This window comes from Rana temporaria, chromosome 8 (genome assembly GCF_905171775.1).
Source record: "Rana temporaria chromosome 8, aRanTem1.1, whole genome shotgun sequence".
NCBI lineage: Eukaryota > Metazoa > Chordata > Amphibia > Anura > Ranidae > Rana > Rana temporaria.
The window spans coordinates 185,334,753-185,357,860 of record NC_053496.1 but is presented as its reverse complement, the minus strand read 5'-3'; the positions used below and the strand labels follow the sequence as shown (position 1 = coordinate 185,357,860).

The 23,108-nt window shown below is 48.3% G+C and overlaps 1 pseudogene; it reads right to left on the bottom strand.

Annotated features, from left to right (window-relative positions):
* The window catches only part of LOC120910618, a 44,199-nt pseudogene that overhangs the window by 3,348 nt on the left and 17,743 nt on the right, over nucleotides 1–23,108 (bottom strand).

Below are 23,108 nucleotides of genomic sequence, written 5' to 3'. Positions count from 1 at the left end.
AGCGATTCTTATGCCCCGTACACACAACCGGTTTTCCCGTCTGAAAAACTCAGATGAAAGCTTTTTGTTGGGAATCCCAACGGCGTGTATGCCTCATCTGACTTTTTCCCATAGGAAAACTGCCGGAAAAAAAGAGAGCAGGATCTCCCCCCCCTATCAGGAAAAAATCATAGAACTTCATTTTGTCGGCTCAACGTAGTCTTTTACGTCACCGCGTTCTTGGCAGTCAAAAGTTCTCCGGACTTTTGTGTCAGCGTGTGTATGCAAGGCAGGCTTGAGAGGAATTCCGTCGGCAAACCCATCGGGTTTTTTTCCAACGGGAAAACCACTCGTGTGTCAGTCACATAACTCCTCTACCTGATGATGGTGGGGGATGGTGTGCTCTTCCTGTGTGGAATCCCGGGAATACAGAGGACGGGGACATCTCTCTGGTGGGTTCCTGTAGCTGGATGACACTCCCATGGTGTCCTGGTACAGATCTTTGTGTTCTTTTAAAAACTCCTCCATCACCCCATCCTCATCATCCTCCTCTTTTATCTCTTCTTTAACCTCAACTTTAGGATCTCTCAGGTTTCCACTCTGAATATAGAATAAAAATGACATCAATGGTAACAATGCAGATAATGTACAGATCCTAATGATACTATCAGTGATTGTTCCTCATCTACCTGATTAGGATTTGCATAGTTGTGACCTTTCTGTGAGGAATCCCCGGAATAAGGAGGACTTGGACATTTCTCTGGGGGATTTTTGTAGCTGGATGACTCCACCATGGTGTCCTGGTACAGATCTTTGTGTCCATTTGAAAACTCTGACTCCTCCATCACTCCATCCTCATCATCCTCCTCTTTTATCTCTTCTTTAAAAATGGCCTGTGTGGAACCCCGGGAATACAGAGGACGGGGACATCTCTCTGGTGGGTTCCCATTACTGGATCCATCTGTAGGAAACACACACACTGACTGAATACATTGTTTCTATGTGTTTATCAGATGATGGGGGATCTAGGTGGACCCTCCGTACTGCTCTCTCCTTTACAATAAAGTCTCCTCTTACCCGGTGATGTGAGGGGCGGCTGATTCTCCATCATGACGTCCTTGTAGAGATCCTTGTGTTCTTCTAAATACTCCCACTCCTCCATGGAGAAATAGACAGTGACATCCTGACACCTTATAGGAACCTGACACACACAATGATACAGTCACCATCCAGACACACCCCTTGTCTGTTACTGGATAATGTCCCAGAATCCTCCTCACCTCTCCTGTCAGCAGCTCCATCATCTTCTTGGTGACTTCTAGAATCTTCTCCATGTTGTGTCTCTCAGGTTTTAGGGAGTCACATGGAGGCACTGTGATGGTCATATGATCACCTGACTTCACAAGAGGAAATCTCTGTATTGGAGAACCAATAGGAATATCGTGTTAGACTCCCAGAATCCTCCTCACCTCTCCGGTCAGGTCTGTGTTTTATTAATAGAGATAAGAGTGATGTCATGTGACCTCCCAGAATCCTCCTCACCTCTCCGGTCAGGTCTGTGTTTTATTACTAGAGATAAGAGTGATGTCATGTGACCTCCCAGAATCCTCCTCACCTCTCCGGTCAGGTCTGTGTATTATTAATAGAGATAAGAGTGATGTCATGTGACCTCCCAGAATCCTCCTCACCTCTCCGGTCAGCAGGTAGATGATCTCCAGGGTGAGGTTTAATATCTTCTCAGTAATGCAAGTCCGTTCCTCCTCCATCCTCACTGGTCATGTGATCTATGCCGTTTTCCCTGTAGACCAATACATTTTTTTTTTAAATAAGCATCCTATTTAAGCACATCATTTATCTAAGGCACAAACAAAACGACATCTACAAACAGAGCTCCCGACAGACTGCAGGTGAACCTGTATTTCCCCATCCATGTTTTTTCTTCCCAGACTGACAACTACTCTGTCCTCCCTGTAATATGTTTCCTCTACCACTCTTTCCACTATAGTGTCTTCTCTTTCTAAACTCTCATTTCTCTACCAGTCTTCTCCTCCCCCAAAATACGCCCTTTCTTAACCAATGACACCTCAAATCAACAAATTCACTCCCAGCTTATCTCTCGTCTTGACTACTGTAACTCCTTTTCATTGGCCGGCCTCTGCAGAGACTATCCCCCCCTTCAGTCCATCATGAATGCTACCAGACTCATCCACCTTACCAACCGCTCAGTGTCCTCCACCCCTCTCCGCCAATCTGTCCACTGGCTTCCATTCAGTGTCCTCCACCCCTCTCCGCCAATCCCAAAATTATATATATAAACAACCACATAGAAAGCCATCCACAGTTCTGCCGCGAGCTACATCACAAATTTCATCTCAATTTATCACCCAAACCGTCCCCTCCTCCCAAGACCTCCTGCTCTCTATCTCCCTCATAACCTCCTCCCATGCTCACCTCTGAGGCTTCTCCAGAGCCTCCCCCATCCTCTAGAACTCCCAATCCTGATCTGCGCAAATAAAAAATAAATAAGATCTTATTACCTCCTCTGCTGCCAATGTCTTCTCTCTATTTCCTGCCGACTCACCTCTCACCTGGAACTTCCTAATTATACCTGACATCACATCCTGTCTTCCATAGAGACTTCCTGTCTGGGGAGAAGTGAGATCACCACCTTGTGGAGCTCAGAAGAACTGTAGCCACAAGAAACATCTCATAGTCTGAGCACGGCCTTGTGCCATAGCACCCAACTGTCCATTAGGGACTGATTTGGAGCAATGTCCCTCATTCCTCCTCATTTGTCCCTCATTTTGGTCTGATCTTTATCGGGGGGTCTCCAAACCCCGGCCCGCGGGCCGTGTTTTGTGCGGCCCCCAGCTTGCCCAGACTCTGCCAACACAGCACTGCCGATCTGCTGGCTTTTAAACACAGCTGCTGTTATCGGCAGTAAATGTCTAGCAGGTCCAGGACAAAAAGCCACTCCCCACACACCCTCCTGTGCTGCCAGAGGATTGGCTGCTGTGCTGTGCTGAGGATTGGCTGCTAGGAGAGAACATCATCAGCATGGTTCTCCTGGCTTCCCGCCCACTGTTTACATTAGGAATCCTTCTAACTTACAGCCTGCATGTGCAGCAGTGGGCGGGAGTCGGAAGGTGGAGGAGAGCTGAAGTCGGCTCCTACAGTGAAGAAATAGGATTGTACAGGCAAGCGTAAAATGGGCATTAATCTGCACACATACTGTACATGTACAGGAGACTCTGCCGGGGACACTGATAGTGGGGACATCTATGCTGGGGACACTGATAATGGGGACATCTATGCTGGGAGCACCTATGCTGGGGACATCTATATTGGGGACACTGATAATGGGGACATCTATGCTGGGAGCACCTATGCTGGGGAGAAGATGACACCAGGATGCAGGATGGGAAGAAGGCAAGCCAGGCGGAGGCAGTGTGATGCTTTTGGCAATGTTCTGCTGGGAAACCTTGGGTCCTTCCATTCACGTGGATGTTACTTTGACACATACCAGCTAGGGTGCCCACGTGTCCCGGGATTATCCCACAATTCATTTTTGTGTCCCATGTCCCGGGCAGTGTTGCCAACCGTCCGTATTTTTACGGACAGTTTGTAAATACTGGCACTTTTTTCCCCCGTTCGTAAATGTTCGTGGTTGCGGGAATGTGCCAGTAAAAATATCCGAGATGGGTATGGCTTGGAACTGCGCATGGAGATTGGAGGCAGGGGGTGATGGTGGCTGCGGTGGCACCACAGAGGGGGATGCAGGGGGCAATGGAGGCAGGGGGTGTTAGTGGCAGGGGGTGATTGGGGGCAGGGGGTGTTGGTGGCACCGCAGAGGTGGATGGTGGCACCGCAGAGGGTGGGGGATGGAGACAGGGGTTGTTGGTGGCACCGCAGAGGGTGGGGGATGGAGACAGAGGTTGTTGGTGGCACCGCAGAGAGGGGGATGGAGGCAGGGGGAGATTGGAGGCATAGAGCCTGGGGGAGATTGGAGGCAGAGGGAGATTGGAGGCAGGGGGAGATTGTGGCACTGCAGAGGGGGGTGAAGGCAGGGGGTGTTGGTGGCAGAGGGGGATGGAGGCAGGGGGTGATGTGACTAAATAATTTGCCCTTATTATATCGAAAATAACAAAAATATTTTTTTTTACCTTAATATCCACCTTAAATCACATTGCTATTTCCCTAGCATACTTGTTTGTAGCCTAAATACTGAAATTTGAACCTAAAAATTTTATTTAGTAACTTTTGTGAAATGCCAGTAAAAACGTGGCAGTGCCAGTAAATTTCGGGTGTCGTGCCAGTAAATTTCAGCCTGAAACCCGGACACATTATTCAGATCGGGCTGTGGCCCCCCAAGTAACCAAGATAGTCACACACACAAATCTGATGCCATCCAGAAGCTGCAGGTGGCTGCCCAGTGCCCATCCCGACTCCCGCTGCACAGCTCATTGTCCGACTTCTCCTCCTCAGTTCCGCGGCCCGAGCCACCCAACTGCCTGACTGTCTGCAGCCTGGACCAGGGAACGAACATAGACCGGCGCTCAGTCCCTTCCATTAAAGTTTTTATTAAAGAAAAAAAATCAGAGTACAAAATACAGCCATGGTACCCAAGTACCGCACAATAGCACATAATCAAAACATGTCAATACATACTCTGAAAGTAAGCAACTTTTATGTCTTATAACAAAAGAAAGCAAGGGGAAACATCACTAACTAGGATATTACCCGGTACTAGCTAAAACTAAAGAAAAAAGAAGAGAAGAAAAAAAAAGCCAAGCCAAGTCGCCAGGACCCTATTTCTAGTCGCCATGGCAACCGGGATTTGTCGATCCCTGGATGGTGATGTGGTTGGAGGTGGTGATGGTGATGTGGTTGGAGGTGGTGATATGGATGGAGGTGGTGATGTGGATGGAGGTGGTGATGATGGTGATGTGGTTGGAGGTGGTGGTGGTGATGTGGATGGAGGTGGTGATGGTGATGTGGTTGGAGGTGGTGATGGTGCGGAAGAGGAATTACGGGAGGAATGATAGACGGGTATATGAACTTATCATTGGAGTCTCCTACAGACGTCCTGAGATTTATGAGAAGGGGCAACCTGGTAAAACAAAACTTCTAAAGACACAAGATTGAGATTGTATTTACATTTTTATCAGCTACATATGAAATGTTCCACTTCCAGCCAGCAGGTGGCACTCTCCAAGGAAATGACGCTGCCTGTGCAGGCTGATGACCATTGAAATTGACAGTCTTGTAATGTAGTCTGATCTCCCTTCTCTCTCATCCATATCTAGAGTCTCTCTCACCAGGATGTCTTCCTATGAAGCTTCTGCTGAAGATCAGGGGAGATCAGACTACACTGCTAGAGGGACTCAACCGCCAGTAATATTCCCTCCTCTCAGAATAAGCCAGAGAGGACTTTAGGAGGGAAAAAATAATCTTACTAAAGGCGTCAAAATGTTTCTTCCATGATGAAGATCAGAGCGCTCAGCCACGTGTTCTCTGAGGTGTATATCTCCCAGTGTGAGATCTCTGGGCATTTTCCGCACTAAGTAGCGACACATCTACTCACCTGTGTGAGACCTACAGTGTTTGTTAAACTCGTACTTGCGTGAAAAACATTTCCCGCACTCAGGACAGGAATACGGCTTCTCCCCCGTGTGAATTATTTGATGTCTATCAAGGATTGATTTTAATCTAAAACATTTTCCACACTCAGGACAGGAATACGGCTTCTCCCCCGTGTGAGATCTTTGATGTTGATCAAGGTCTGATTTCTGTAAAAAACCTTTTCCGCACTCAGGACAGGAATACGGCCTTTCACCTGTGTGAATTCTCCGATGTATTTTAAGATAGGAATTCGCTGAAAAATATTTCCCGCAGTCAGGGCAGGGATACGGCTTCTCCATCGTGTGAGATCTCTGATGTGTTACAAGAAAGGATTTTAATCTAAAACATTTTCCACACTTAGGACAGGGATGTGGTTTCTCAACTGTGTGAGATTTCAGATGGCTGTTAAGATAGGACTTGAGAGTAAAACATTTCCCGCACTCAGGGCAGGAATACGGCCTCTCCGGTGTGTGAGATCTCTGATGTTTAACAAGGTATGATTTCTGTGAAAAACATTTCCCGCACTCAGGGCAGGAATACGCCTTCTCACTCGTGTGAATTCTTTGATGTTTTACAAGGTCTGATTTCCCTGCAAAAGATTTTCCACACTCAGGACAGGAAAATGGCTTTTCACCCGTGTGAGACTTCTGATGGGAAATAAGACTGGACTTCTGTGAAAAACTTTTCCCGCACTCAGGGCAGGGAAATGGCTTCTCACCTGTGTGAGTTCTTTGATGTATTACAAGGCTTGATTTTAAGCTAAAACATTTTCCACACTCAGGACAGGGATGTGGTTTCTCACCCGTGTGAGATGTCAGATGATAGTTAAGAGTGGACATTTGAGAAAAGCATTTCCCGCACTCAGGGCAAGAATACGGCTTCTCCCCCGTGTGAGATCTCTGATGTTGAAGAAGTTCATGTTTCTCTAAAAAACATTTCCCACACTCAAGGCAAGAATACGGCTTAACCCCTGTGTGAGATCTTTGATGTCTGACAAGGTGTGATTTATGTGAAAAACATTTCCCGCACTCAGGGCAAGAATTCGGCTTCTCCCCCGTGTGAGATTTCTGATGTATGATGAGTAGTGATTTAGAAGAAAAACATTTTCTGCACTGAGAACAGTGAAATGTCTCCTCCCCCTGAATCCCGGCCCCATCCCTCACGGTACGGGGTTGCTCAGAGTCAGAGGGATTCCATGGTCTATCCACACTGTGAAGTCCTCCATCCATAGTGGAGCTCATTGTCTTTTCTTCTCCACAATCTCCTGTGATGTCCTCATCTTCCATTTTACAACCTGGAGATAAAGTGAGACGATCCTTTGAGGGTTTCTCCATGGCGTGTCCTGGAAAAATAGAAAAACATCATCAATAGATATGAGAGTGTTAGTTCACTTCCATCAAGATTCCATCTGGATCAGGTAGATATGAGTGAGGAGATGTTCTCTGTGGAGGTCCCAACCAGCTGGGACTCTTCCCCCCATCAAAGAACCTTTGGTCCTCCTCCCAGATCACTTCTACATTTACACAGCCTTGTCAGACATGTGCACTGCCGAATTTCCCAATTTTAATTTTCGAATCTCCGATTTTTGGAATTTGAATTTTCTAACTTTCTAAATTCGCTAATTCCGAAATCTCCGAAATTTTCAATTTCCGAAGTTCGGAAATTCGAAAAGCCAAAATGTGAAATTTCGGAAATTCGCAATTTTGGAATTAACGAATTTGTCAAAATTAGTTATAAAACGAATTCGGAACCAAATAAATTGCACATGTCTAGTTATCATTTCTGTGCTACTGTAACTAGGAGTGACACACAACCTAATACTGCCAGCTGAACCCCAGGACGGGTATCAGTACAGGGAGGGGACGATCATCAACCTATTATTGGCTGATATCACTCAGCTCCTGCCCTACTCTGGACCAATCAGTGAGCAGTAACAGAGCAGAGATAAGAGAAGAATATATTATGGGTCACCTGTGCTGATCTCTGTAGGAGTGTCCTCCTCTATGAATGTCCTCGTCATTTTAGCCTCCTCTGTATATTGCTGATCATCCCTCACATACGTCTCTTCTACGTCACCCTCAACTCTCATGTTCATCAGATCTTCACCCTAAACCAACAGAATGGCAGAAAATAACATCTGTAACATAGAAGTATTTATGATGTGAGATCACATAGAAAATATCATCTTGTAGAGTCCACACATCATCTCCACATGTCAGAGTGTTCAATCACTTTATGTTCCCGACCCTCAACTCCACCTACCTGATGATGGTGGGGGATGGTGTGACCTTCCTGTGTGGAATCCCGGGAATACAGAGGACGGGGACATCTCTCTGGTGGGTTCCTGTAGCTGGATGACTCCTCCATGGTGTCCTGGTACAGATCTTTGTGTTCTTTTAGAAACTCCTCCATCACCCGATCCTCATCATCCTCCTCTTTTATCTCTTCTTTAACCTCAACTTTAGGATCTCTCAGGTCTCCACTCTGAATATAGAATAAAAATGACATCAATGGTAACAATGCAGATAATGTACAGATCCTAATGATACTATCAGTGATTGTTCCTCATCTACCTGATTAGGATTTGCATAGTTATGACCTTCCTGTGAGGAATCCCCGGAATAAGGAGGACTTGGACATTTCTCTGGGGGATTTTTGTAGCTGGATGACTCCACCATGGTGTCCTGGTACAGATCTTTGTGTCCATTTGAAAACGCTGACTCCTCCATCACTCCATCCTCCTCCTCTTTTATCTCTTCTTTAATAATGGCCTGTGTGGAATCCCGGGAATACAGAGGACGGGGACATCTCTCTGGTGGGTTCCCATTACTGGATCTATCTGTAGGAAACACACACACTGACTGAATACATTGTTTCTATGTGTTTATCAGATGATGGGGGATCTAGGTGGAGCCTCCGTACTGCTCTCTCCTTTACAATAAAGTCTCCTCTTACCCGGTGATGTGAGGGGCGGCTGATTCTCCATCATGACGTCCTTGTAGAGATCCTTGTGTCCTTCTAAATACTCCCACTCCTCCATGGAGAAATAGACAGTGACATCCTGACACCTTATAGGAACCTGACACACACAATGATACAGTCACCATCCAGACACACCCCTTGTCTGTTATTGAATAATACAACCCCCCCTCCCCCTATGTGAATTAGTATGGGATACATAGTACCCCTAGAAATAGGTGATCAAATACCACCAAAAGAAAGCTCTATTTGTGGGGAAAAAAAGGACGCCAATTTTGTTTGGGAGCCACGTCGCACGTCCGCAAAATTGTCAGTTAAAGCCACGCAGTGCCGAATCGCAAAAAGGGGCAAGGTCCTTTAGCTGCATTTTGGTCCGGGTCTTAAGTGGTTAAATAAGCATCCTATTTAAGCACATCATTTATCTAAGGCACAAACAAAATGACATCTACAAACAGAGCTCCCGACAGACTGCAGGTGAACCTGTATTTCCCCATCCATCTTTTTTCTTCCCAGACTGACAACTACTCTGTCCTCCCTGTAATATGTTCCCTCTACCACTCCTTCCACTATAGTGTCTTCTCTCACTGAACTCTAATTTCTCTACCCATCTTCTCCTCCCCGAAAATACGCCCTTTCTTAAAGCGGGAGTTCACCCGAAATTTCTTTTTTTAACATTAGATTGATGCTCATTTTGTCTTGGGGAATCGGGTAGTTTTTTTAAAATCGAAGCCGTACTTACCGTTTTAGAGAGCGATCTTCTCCACCGCTTCCGGGTATGGTCTTCGGGACTGGGCGTTCCTACTTGATTGACAGGCTTGCGACAGTCGCATACATCGCGTCACAAGTAGCCGAAAGAAGCCGAACGTCGGTGCGGCTCTATACGGCGCCTGCGCACCGACGTTCGGCTACTTTTGGAAAATCGTGACGCGATAGATGCGACCGTCGGAAGCCTGTCAATCAAAAAGGAACGCCCAGGCCCGCAGCCCATACCCGGAGAAGATCGCTCTCTAAAACGGTAAGTACGGCTTCGATTTTAAAAAAACTACCCGATTAACTTTTCGGGTGAACCTCCACTTTAACCAATGACACCCCAAATCAACAAATTCACTTCCAGCTTATCTCTCGTCTTGACAACTGTAACTCCTTTTCATTGGCCGACCTCTACAGAGACTATCCCCCCCTTCAGTCCATCATGAATGCTACCAGACTCATCCACCTTACCAACCGCTCAGTGTCCTCCACCCCTCTCTGCCAATCCCAAAATTATATATATATTATATAAACAACCACATAGAAAGCCATCCACAGTTCTGCCCCGAGCTACATCACCAATTTCATCTCAATTTATCACCCAAACCGTCCCCTCCTCCCAAGACCTCCTGCTCTCTATCTCCCTCATAACCTCCTCCCATGCTCACCTCTGAGACTTCTCCAGAGCTTCCCCCATCCTCTAGAACTCCCAATCCTGATCTGCGAAAATAAATAAGATCTCCTCAAGCGCCCAGAGGCAATTCAGTTCGCATGTGCAGCGCTATATACGTTTTTCACTCACTCACTCACTCCTCTGCTGCCAATGTCTTCTCTCTATTTCCTGCCGACTCACTTCTCACCCGGAACTTCCTAATTATACCTGACATCACTTCCTGTCTTCCATAGAGACTTCCTGTCTGGGTAGAAGTGAGATCACCGCCTTGTGGAGCTCAGAGGAACTGCAGCCCCAAGAAACATCTCATAGTCTGTTCACAGCCTTGTGCCATAGCTCCCAACTGTCCATTAGGGACTGTCCCCGATTTGGAGCAATGTTCCTCATTCCTCCTCATTTGTCCCTCATTTTGGTCTGATCTATATAGATAAATATATATAAAATGCACTTTTTAGCTGAACCTTTTCATCTGATTTCTAAATTGCTGCATTTGTAAATTTCGGAAGCCAATATAAAGGAATAGTAATGATTACCAATAATCTTGTTTTTTTTTTTGTAAAATTCTCCTTTAAGGGGGCGTGGCAATGGGTGTGTCCTATGCCTGCGTACTTTTGCTGATAGGTGTCCCTCATTCCCATCTCAAAATGTTGGGAGGTATGCTTGTGCTGTTTTATGTATGTAATGTACACCGATCAGCCATAACATTATGATCACTGGCCCGGATTCAGAAAGAATTGCGCTCTATTTGCGGAGGCGCAGGGCAACGATTTTGCCCTGCGCCCCCGCAAATATTTTGCGCTGCCCTCGATTCATGGAGCAGTAGCTCCGTAAATTGCGAGGGCGCGCCGGAAAAATTGCCCGGCGTAAGCGCGCGCAATGTAAATGATCCCGCCGGGGGCGGGAATCATATAAATTAGGCGCGCTCCCGCGCCGAGCGTAGAGCGCATGCTCCGTCGGGAAACTTTCCCTATGTGCATTGCGGAAAATTACGTCGCAAGGACGTCATTTGCTTCAAAGTGAACGTGAATGGCGTCCAGCGCCATTCATGATTCACTTACGCAAACGACGTAAAATTCGAACGTCGCGGGAACGCCGGGTATAGTTTAGCATTGGCTGCCCCTGCTATTAGAAGGGGCAGCCTTACGTGAAACACGCCGTACGGAAACGATGTAACTTGCGTACGCAGGGGGCGCGCAACATTGTGAATCGGCGTAAGTATGCAATTTGCATACTATACGCTGACCACAATGGGAACGCCCCCTAGCGGTCATCGCAAGAATGCAGCCTAAAATCTGCGTGGCATAAGAGCCTTATGCCACGCAGATTTTAGGCTGCAGTCGGCGTAACGAGTTCTCTGAATCAGGAGAACTTGTTACGCCGGCGCAAGTCAGCAATTGCGCTGCGTAACTATGGTTACGCAGGCGCAATTGCTTACTGAATCTGGGCCACTGACAGGTAAATAACATTGATTATATTGTTACAATGGGGTGACCAGACATCCCCAGTTTCAGGGGACATTCCCCTGATTGAGGGCACTGTCGCACTCATGTTCTTCTGCCTTGGCTCAAATCCTGGCCAGCCACCTGCCTATCTCCTTGCCTTCCCTGGCGGAGTGATGTTCCTCCGCTCCCCATCCAGTAGTAGCCGGGGCCCCGAAGAGTAAGACTTGAGAGGCTGTGAGGCGGGAGGCGACGGGCAGAGAGTCGCTGATTGCCGCCATTACTAGTAAAGAAAAAATATGTCCCCGGATTTCATTTTAAAAATCTGGTCACCTTATGTTACAATGGCATCTGAAAGTCAATGGAATATATTGGGCAGCAAGAAAACGTGTTGTCCATAAATTCGATGTGTTAAAAGCAGAAAAACTGTTTATCGAAGACTGTTGTGTATGGGGGATGTGTAGCCACAGACCGGTCAGGGTGCTCATGCTGACCCGTGTCCACAGCCAAAAGCTCCAACAATGGGCACGTGATCATCAGAACTGGATCACGGAGCAATGGAAGAAGGTGGTCTGGTCTGATGAATCACATTTTCTTTTACATGTGGATGGCCGGGTGTGTGTGCGTCACTGGGGGGAGAAGATGACACCAGGATGCAGGATGGGAAGAAGGCAAGCCAGCGGAGGCAGTGTGATGCTTTTAGGCAATGTTCTGCTGGGAAACCTTGGGTCCTTCCATTCACGTGGATGTTACTTTGACACATACTAGCTAGGGTGCCCACGTGTCCCGGGATTATCCCACAATTCATTTTTGTGTCCCATGTCCCGGGCACCTTCATTCCGGGACAATACAGTGTCCCGGAATGAAATGGGGCACACACAGCCACCATAATAACTGGTTGCTAGGGCCGCCCCGCGTCTAGCAACGAGTGACGTGACTGATGTCACATTCGCAGAGTCTCCCAGTCAGAACGAGGCCTTTACCCAGTGCTGCCCTGCGCTAGCCTCCGAGACCACCCACCTCCTCTCCTTCTCCGGGCCGTGCAGCAGCAGCAGCAGAGAGCATCTGTAATGACCTGACCTGTTTTTTCAGTAGGAATAAACTTTTTTCCGACGGACTTCCGCTCAAGCTGTATTATAAGGAAAGAGGGGAGTGGAGGCGCCAACTGAAATATTCCTACTGTGATAATGTAAGTACAGTATATATAATTACAGGTTCACTTGGAAATAATTTCCATCGAGGATGGGGGTGTTCTGAGGTCTGTTGGTGCTCTGATAATGTTCCCCTCGGCCGTGAGGTGTAGGAGATGTAGATTTTCGTTTACACTGGCTTCTCTGCGGTGTCACATGACAGGAAGCTCCATGCTATCCAGTCTGGAACGCGGAAGTGATGTCATACAGCAGGGCGGTCCTCCAAACATAGAGTGGGAAGTTTCACAGGCTCACATGGTCACACCAAATTCCGATCATCAAGAACACAGTGGGCCGGATTCAGAAAAGAGATACGTCGGCGTCGTAACTATGCGCCTGATTCAGAGAATCAGTTACGCATAGATATGCCTAAGATCTGACAGGTGTAAGTGTCTTACACCATCGGATCTTAGGCTGCAATTTCACGCTGGCCGCTAGGTGGCGCTTCCGTTTGTTTACGCGAGGAATATGCAAATTAGTATTTACGCCGATTCAGAAACGAACGACCGCCCGGCGCTTTTTTTTTTACGTCGTTTGCGTTCGGCTTTTGCCGGCGTATAGTTACCCCTGCTATATGAGGGGTATGTGCAGCGTATCCTATGTTAAGTATGGCCGTCGTTCCCGCGCCAAGTTTTGAAATTTTTACGTTGTTTGCGTAAGTCGTTCACGAATACGGCTGGACGTAATTTACGTTCACGTCAAAAGCAATGACGTCCTTGCGACGTCATTTAGAGCAATGCACACTGGGATATTTCACGGACGGCGCATGCGCCGTTCAAATAATACGTCAAAAACGTGGGGTCAAGCCCAATTTTAAAATAAAACACGCCTCCTACATCCCCATTTGAATTACGCGGCCTTACCCCGCAACACATACGTTACGCTGCTGTAACTAAGGGCGCAAGTTCTTTCTGATAAAAGAACTTGCGCCCAAAGTTAGAGCGGCGTAACGTATTGGAGATAAGTTACGCGGGCCGGACAGATACGCCAATGTATCTGAATCCGGCCCAGTGACGTACAACACTACGACGAGCCGAGAAAAATAAAGTTCAATGCTTCCGAGCATGCGTCGACTTGATTCCGAGCACGATTGGTTTTTAGTGCGTCGGAATTCCATACAGACGAACGGGTTTTCCGATGGGAATTTTTTCAGTCGGAAAAATAGAGAACCTGCTCTCTATCTAAGTCCGTCGGAACTTCAGACGGAAAAAGTCAGATGGGGCATGCACGCAGTCGGAATATCCGATGAAAAGCTCCCTTCTGACTTTTTCCATCGGAAATTCTGCCCGTGTGTACGCGGCATAACAGTGTCCTGACTCCTCCGACAAGCCAGCGGCATTCTGCAGTAGAGATGTACAGAACGGTTTGCGGCGATTTTCGCTTGTTCGCGTTTGCCCGCGAACATTTGCGATGTTCCACCCGCCTCCTATTAATTAACATTGAGCAAACTTTGACCCTCTACCTCACAGTCAGCAGACACATTCCAGCCAATCAGCAGCATACCCTGCCTCCCTGACCCTCCCACCTCTCGGGCAGCATCCATTTTAGATTCATTCTGAACCTGCATTCTTAGTGAGAGGAGGGACAGTGTTGCTGCTGCTGATTTTATAGGGAAAGCGATAGCTAGGCCAGTGTACTCCAGTCCTGAAAGACTCATCTGATCTCTGCTGTTAGAACAGCACCCCAAACAGCCCTTGTTAGGGCCAATCAATCAGTCTGCTTTTTTCTTCTTCTCTGTAATCTGTGCTGCGTGGTTTACAGAGAGAGAAAGAGAAAGAGAGTGTAATTTTTTGCAGGTAGATAGAGCAGGCAGGCTAGTCAGTTAATGTTACAGTGTGTAGAGGATATATATACATCCCAGGTGTTGTACATATATTTATACACTGTGTAGTTTAGTTAGATTAGAGGTGCAGGGTGCTGTGTAATGTAAAGGGGTCCAGTGGTGCTGGGTGCTATGTAAAGGGGCCCAGAGCTGTGGGGTGCTGTGTAATGTAAGGGGCCCAGTGGTGCAAGCTGCTGTGTAATATAAAGGGGTCCAGTGGTGCAGGGTGCTATGTAACGGAGTCCAGAGCTGTTGGATGCTGTGTAATGTAAGGGGCCCAGTGGTGCAAGCTGCTGTGTAATATAAAGGGGTCCAGTGGTGCAGGGTGCTATGTAACGGAGTCCAGAGCTGTGGGGTGCTGTGTAATGTAAGGGGCCCAGTGGTGCAAGCTGCTGTGTAATATAAAGGGGTCCAGTGGTGCAGGGTGCTATGTAACGGAGTCCAGAGCTGTTGGATGCTGTGTAATGTAAGGGGCCCAGTGGTGCAAGCTGCTGTGTAATATAAAGGGGTCCAGTGGTGCAGGGTGCTATGTAGAGGGGCCCAGAGCTGTGTGATGCTGTGCAATGTAAGGGGCCCAGTGGTGCAAGCTGCTGTGTAATATAAAGGGGTCCAGTGGTGCTGGGTGCTATGTAACGGAGTCCAGAGCTGTTGGGTGCTGTGTAATGTAAGGGGCCCAGTGGTGCAATCTGCTGTGTAATATAAAGGGGTCCAGTGGTGCAGGGTGCTATGTAGAGGGGTCCAGAGCTGTGGGGTGCTGTGTAATGCAAGGGGCCCAGTGGTGCAAGCTGCTGTGTAATATAAATGGGTCCAGTGGTGCTGGGTGCTATGTAGAGGGGCCCAGAGCTGTGGGGTGCTGTGTAATGTAAGGGGCCCAGGCTCACAGGGTAAACTGTGCTCACCTGCCTGCCAGTGCCACATCTCATCTATATTGTGTTGGCACAGTTGATAAGATATAAAAACAAAATTCACTGCAATACATAATAGTAGTCATTTGTCTGCCAGGGTGTCTTTGCCTCACAGGGTAAACTGTGCCCACCTGTCCAGTGCCACATCTCATATCTGGTGGCACAGTAGCTTGCACGCATAGTACAACTAAACTAATCTAACAAAAAATGACAGGCAGAGGCAGGCCACCCCGCAGGGGCCATCGTGGTCGTGGTGCTGTGATTCCCTTTGGCCCTAGAATAATGCCCAGTGTTCAGAGGCCACCTACCCTGAACTCGAAAAGTTCTGAGGACATAGTCAGAGTTTGGTCTTTCACTGTGAACCCTAACCCTATTACAGACAGGGTTAGGGTTACAGATAGGGTTAGGGTTACAGATAGGGCTAGGGTTAGGGTAACAGGATTAGGGTTACAGACGGTAACCCTAACCCTGTCTGTAAATCTAACCCTTCTGTAACCCTAACCCTAACCCTTCTGTAACCCTAACCCTATCTGTTGCCCTAACCCTGTCTGTAACCCTAACCCTGTCTGTAACCCTAACCCTAACCCTAACCCTTCTGTAACCCTAACCCTATCTGTTGCCCTAACCCTGTCTGTAACCCTAACCCTGTCTGTAACCCTAACCCTGTCTGTAACCCTAACCCTATCTGTAACCCTAACCCTGTCTGTAACCCTAACCCTATCTGTAACCCTAACCCTGTCTGTAACCCTAACCCTATCTGTAACCCTAACCCTATCTGTAACCCTAACCCTGTCTGAAACCCTAACCCTATCTGTAACCCTAACCCTGTCTGTAACCCTAACCCTGTCTGTAACCCTAACACTGTCTGTAACCCTAACCCTATCTGTAACCCTAACCCTGTCTGTAACCCTAACCCTATCTATAACCCTAACCCTGTCTGTAACCCTAACCCTGTCTGTAACCCTAACCCTGTCTGTAACCCTAACCCTGTCTGTAACCCTAACCCTATCTGTAACCCTAACCCTGTCTGTAACCCTAACCCTGTCTGTAACCCTAACCCTGTCTGTTACCCTAACCCTGTCTGTAACCCTAACCCTATCTGTAACCCTAACCCTGTCTGTAACCCTAACCCTGTCTGTAACCCTATCTGTTGCCCTAACCCTGTCTGTAACCCTAACCCTATCTGTAACCCTAACCCTGTCTGTAACCCTAACCCTATCTATAACCCTAACCCTGTCTGTAACCCTAACCCTATCTGTAACCCTAACCCTATCTGTAACCCTAACCCTGTCTGTTACCCTAACCCTGTCTGTAACCCTAACCCTGTCTGTAACCCTAACCCTATCTGTAACCCTAACCCTGTCTGTAACCCTAACCCTATCTGTAACCCTAACCCTGTCTGTAAACCTAACCCTATCTGTAACCCTAACCCTGTCTGTAACCCTAACCCTATCTGTAACCCTATCCCTATCTGTAACCCTGTCTGTAACCCTAACCCTGTCTGTAACCCTAACCCTATCTGTAACCCTAACCCTGTCTGTAACCCTAACCCTATCTGTTACCCTAACCCTATCTGTAACCCTAACCCTGTCTGTAACCCTAACCCTATCTGTAACCCTAACCCTATCTGTAACCCTAACCCTGTCTGTAACCCTAACCCTATCTGTAACCCTAACCCTGTCTGTAACCCTAACCCTGTCTGTTACCCTAACCCTGTCTGTAACCCTAACCCTGTCTGTAACCCTAACCCTGTCTGTAACCCTAACCCTGTCTGTAACCCTATCTGTTGCCCTAACCCTGTCTGTAACCCTAACCCTGTCTGTAACCCTAACCCTATCTATAACCCTAACCCTGTCTGTAACCCTAACCCTATCTGTAACCCTAACCCTGTCTGTAACCCTAACCCTATCTGTAACCCTAACCCTGTCTGTAACCCTAACCCTATCTGTTACCCTAACCCTATCTGTAACCCTAACCCTGTCTGTAACCCTAACCCTATCTGTTACCCTAACCCTATCTGTAACCCTAACCCTGTCTGTAACCCTAACCCTATCTGTAACCCTAACCCTATCTGTAAACCTAACCCTGTCTGTAACCCTAACCCTGTCTGTAACCCTAACCCTGTCTGTAACCCTAACCCTATCTGTAACCCTAACCCTGTCTGTTACCCTAACCCTATCTGTAACCCTAACCCTGTCTGTAACCCTAACCCTGTCTGTAACCCTAACCCTATCTGTAACCCTAACCCTGTCTGTAACCCTAACCCTGTCTGTAACCCTAACCCTATCTGTAACCCTAACCCTATCTGTAACCCTAACCCTGTCTGTAACCCTAACCCTATCTGTAACCCTAACCCTGTCTGTAACCCTAACCCTTACACTACCTGATCGATACAACATCATACCTGATGTTTTAAAGCACGTTATTCCAAACAATTTAGGAATGTTAGGTGATTTATGCCCTTTATGGATTAAAAACGGACTCTGCGACAACTACGTAATTTTCCATGGGTGTTTTGCCATGGATCCCCCTCCGGCATGCCACAGTCCAGGTGTTAGTCCCCTTGAAACAACTTTTCCATCACTATTGTGGCCGGAAAGAGTCCCTGTGGATTTTAAAATTTGCCTGCCCATTTGCGGAAGTTCGCGTTCCGAAAATTTCAGGTTCGCGACATCACTATTCTGCAGTGCTTAGATTAGGGTTTCCACCTGTCCGGGATTCACCCGGACAGTCTGGGTTTTGAATCATGTGTCCGGGTATCAGGCAGCCAGATCGGGCTGTGGCTCCCCAAGTAACCAAGATAGTCACACACACAAATCTGATGCCATCCAGAAGCTGCAGGTGGCTGCCCAGTGCCCATCCTGAGTCCCGTTGCGCAGCTCATTCCCCGACTTCTCCTCCTCAGTTCCGCGGCCCGAGCCACCCAACTGCCTGACTGTCTGCAGCCTGGACCAGGGAACGAACATAGACCGGCGCTCAGTCAACCGCTCACCACACAAGACAAGTCCAGCAGCCAGCTTAGAAGGTGAGCAAATTAATTTGGAGCAACCGGGTCAGGTGACAAGTCGGGGCAGTAAGGCTGCTGGGTACAGTACAGTGATAAATGAGGCTGACAAAGTGGGGCCCAGCCCTGGGGGGGGGGGGGCAATAAAAAATGTAGTCTCCCCGACCCCCACTTGTCAGCCTAATTTATTACTGTCCCCAGACCCCCACTTGTCAGCTTCATGTATCACAGTAATACATGAAGCTGACAAGTGGGGTGCAGACTAACCAGCTACCTAAACCAGGGCTCGACAAATCCCGGTCGCCAGGGCGACTAGAAATAGGGTCCTGGCAACTTGGCTTGGAAGGGGGGGCAGCTGGTGGTGAGCCGTTGGTATTACAAGTTATTACCACCAGATGTGTGAGCTGGCGCCATCTGGTGGTAAGCCGTTGGTATTACAAGTTATTACCACCAGATGTGTGAGCTGGCGCCATCTGGTGGTGGCCGTTGGTATTACAAGTTATTACCACCAGATGTGAGCTGGCGCCATCTGGTGGTAAGCCGTTGGTATTACAAGTTATTACCACTAGATGTGTGAGCTGGCGCCATCTGGTGGTGGCCGTTGGTGTTACAAGTTATTACCACCAGATGTGAGCTGGCGCCATCTGGTGGTAAGCCGTTGGTATTACAAGTTATTACCACTAGATGTGTGAGCTGGCGCCATCTGGTGGTGGCCGTTGGTATTACAAGTTAAGCATTACAAGTTAAACAGCAATTCTAATGTCATTTTTCACTATTTTCACTGCCATCTTCTTCCCTCTAATTAGAACCCCCAAACATTATATATATTTTTTATCCTAACACCCTAGAGAATAAAATGGCGATCGTTGCAATACTTTCTGTCACGCCGTATTTGCGCAGCGGTCTTACAAGCACACTTTCTTTGGGAAAAAATTACACTTTTTTTAATTAAAAAATAAGACAACAGTAAAGTTATCCCCATTTGTTTTTATATTATGAAAGATAATGTTACGCCGAGTAAATTCATACCCAACATGTCGCGCTTCAAAATTACGTCCGCTCGTGGAATGCTGACAAACTTTTACCCTTTAAAATCTTCATAGGCGACGTTTAAAAAAATTCTACAGGTTGCATGTTTTGAGTTACAGAGGAGGTCTAGGGCTAGAATTATTGCTCTCGCTCTACTAATCGCGCCGATACCTCACATGTGTGGTTTGAACACCGTTTAAATAAGCGGTCGCTGCTCACGTATGTGTTCGCTTCTGCGCGCAAACTCGTCGGGACGGGGTGCGTTTTCTGGCTCCTAACTTTTTTAGCTGGCTCCTAGATTCCAAGCAAATTTGTCAAACCCTGACATAAACATTGATGGTGACCAAGTACAACCCTTCATGGAAACAGTATTCCCCGATGTCAGCGGGAGTTCAAGAATGGTTGGAGGAGAATAACAAGTTTGAGGTGTTGACTTGGCCTCAAATTCTCCAGATTTCAATCCATTGTGCATCTGTGGGATGTGCTGGAAAAAAAGTCCGGTGCATGGAGGCCCTACCTCGGCTGTTCGGGTAAAACAAAAAGACTAAGACACAAGATTAGGGTTGGATTTGCATTTTTATCAGCTACATATGAAATGTTACATTTAGAAATGTCATATTTTCCACTTTTAGCCAGCAGGTGGCGCTCTCCAAGCAAATGAAGCTGCCTTTGCAGGCTGATGACTACTATACAGAAATTGTCAGTCTTGTAATGTAGTCTGATCTCCCCTTCTCTCTCACAATGATGTCTTCCTATGAAGCTTCTGCTGAAGATCAGGGGAGATCAGACTACACTGCTAGAGGGACTCAACCAGCAGTAATATTCCCTCCTCTCAGAGTAAGCCAGACAAAACTTTATAAGGGAAAATAAATCTGTGGGGTAGATTCAGATAGATTAGCGGATCTTTAGATCCGCGTAATCTATCTGATTTACGATCCGCCGGCGCAAGTTTGAGAGGCTAGTGCTGTATTCAGAAAGCACTTACCTCGAAACTTGCGTTGGCGGATCGTAAATCCCCCGGGAGAATTCAAATTCCGCGGCTAGGGGGAGTGTAGTATTTAAAGCAGGCGCGTCCCCGCGCCGATTTAACTGCGCATGCGCCGTTCGCAAATTTTCCCGGCGTGCATTGCTCCCAATGACGTCGCTAGGACGTCATTGGTTTCGGCGTGAGCGTAACTTGCGTCCAGCGCTTTTTTTAATCGACTTACGCAAACGACGTAAAAATTCAAAACTCGGCGCGGGAATGACGGCCATACTTAACATAGGATACGCCTCACATAGCAGGGGTAAGTATACGTCGGAAAAAGCCGAATGCAAGCGAAGTAAACAAAAAACGACGGGCGGGCGTTCGTTTCTGAATCGGCGGAAATCGGCATTTGCATATTCGTTGCGTAAAAAAACCGAACCGCCACCTAGCGGCCGGCGGGGAATTGCAGCCTAAGATCCGACGGTGTAAGTCACGTACACCTGTCGGATCTAAGGGAGATCTATGCGGAACCTGATTCTATGAATCAGTCGCATAGATCCGACCGTCGGATCTCAGAGATACGACGGCGTATCTCTATCTGAGTCTCCCCCTGTATCTTCCACACCAATATAGATTCAGGACAAGTGGACGGGGTGGGTGGTGTGTGGCTTAGTGTATTAGAAGGCATTAGGGCCAGAGGCAGGGATGGTAAAATATAATTGTTCCAAACACTGCGGTCCCTGTGCCCGGAAGTCAGGCAGCAAAGATAGGGTTGGTGGCAGTGGGGCACCCCAGGCAGGGTTGCCAACTTTCAGTAAATTTACGAAGAGTTTTTAAAATCTGTACTTTTTGCATGTGTCCTTGATTGTCCATTACGGACATGTAGGGCCGGATTCAGAAAGAGATACGACGGCGAGCCTGAAGATTGTGTCGCATATGGTCAACATGTCAGCGGGTAGGAAGAAGGCAGCCTACGCCTCCAAGTCCACACTCCCAGGCAGCCCTCTCAGACAATGTGGATGAAGGCAGGGACCGTGCAACACTGCCAGGTAGGAGGAAGGAGGGCTTGTGTCTCTCAGGGATGGCACTGGATACGGCCAACAGGGCAGCGGGCAGGAAGAAGGCAGCCTGCGCCTCCAAGTCCGCACTCCCAGGCAGCCCTCTCAGACAATGTGGATGAAGGCAGGGACAGTGCAACACTGCCAGGTAGGAGGATGTAGGGCTTGTGTCTCTCAGAGCCCAAGGCTGGCGCCGGATATGACCAAGATGGTGGTTGGCAGCAGGTAGGAAGAAGGCAGCCTGCACCTCCAAGTCCGCACTCCCAGGCGGTGTGGATGAAGGCAGGGACAGTGCAACACTGCCAGGTAGGAGGATGGAGGGCTTGTGTCTCTCAGAGTCCAAGGCTGGCGCCTGATATGGCCAAGATGGTGGCTGGCAGCAGGTAGGAAGAAGGCAGCCTGCACCTCCTAGTCCGCACTCCCAGGTGATGTGGATGAAGGCAGGGACAGTGCAACACTGCCAGGTAGGAGGAAGGAGGGCTTGTGTCTCTCAGGGATGGCGCTGGATACGGCCAACATGGCAGCGGGCAGGAAGAAGGCAGGCCTCACTCACAGACAATGTGGATGAAGGCAGGGACAGTGCAACGCTGCCAGGTAGGAGGGCTTGTGTCTCTGAGGGCCCAGGGGATGGTGCCGGACATGGCCAAGATGGCAGCCATCAACAGGTCATGGGGAAGGAAGACAGCCTGCGCCTCCAAGGCCGCACTCCCAGGAGATGTGGATGAAGGCAGGGACAGTGCACCACTGCCAGTAAAGAGGATGGAGGGCTTGAGTATCTCAGGGCCCGAGGATGACGCCAGATACGGCCAAGCTGGCTGCAGGCCGGAGGCAGTCTGGCCGTGAAATAATGTCAGGAGCAGGGGTATGGAAGGAAGTCTGATAAGCTGTGCCAGATAACGTCAGTGTCAGGCCTGGAGGCCGCTGCAGATCACAGCCGGTCACGACCCCCCCCAGTTCTCTGATGAGAAGATAGGACTTCTGTGAAAAACATTTCCCCGCACTCGGGGGCAGGAATACGGCTTCTCCCATGTGTAGCATATTTGATGTTCAGTAAGATTGGACTTTCATGAAGGGAATTTTCTACGCTAAGAAGCTATGCATAGGTTTTATTGGTTGGACTAGATGAACTTGTGTCTATTTCCAACCAGACTAACCGTGGCCCGGATTCACAGAGAACGGGCGCACATTACGCCGCCGTAGCCCATCTCAATGTACGCTACGTCGACGCAGCGCAGAGAGGCAAGCATGGAATTCAGGAAGCCAGTGCTCCCAAAGCTGCGTCGGCGTGGCGTAGATTTCGAAGGCGCAGGCCGGCGTAGGTGGAAGTGGGCTTGCCCCATGCAAATGAGGCGTGACCCCATGCAAATGATGGTTTGAGAGCCAGACAAGTACGTTGAACGAACTGCGCATGCGTCGTGGACGCATCCCCGTGTGCATGCTCATAACCACGTCGGAACAACTACCTAAGATACGCCGGATCACTGCCTACGCCATGAACGTAATCTACACCCATCCAGACACACGTCCCACGTAAACTACGTAAAAACCAAGGACTTCTGTTCCCTGATGCAGACCTTTACATGTCTGCTGCTGAGTTACACCTTCTTTATGGGGCTTAACTTTACGCCGGATGTACAACTTACGCGCACCTCTTGTAGCCTGCGTCGGGCGGGCGCAGGTTCGTGAATCGG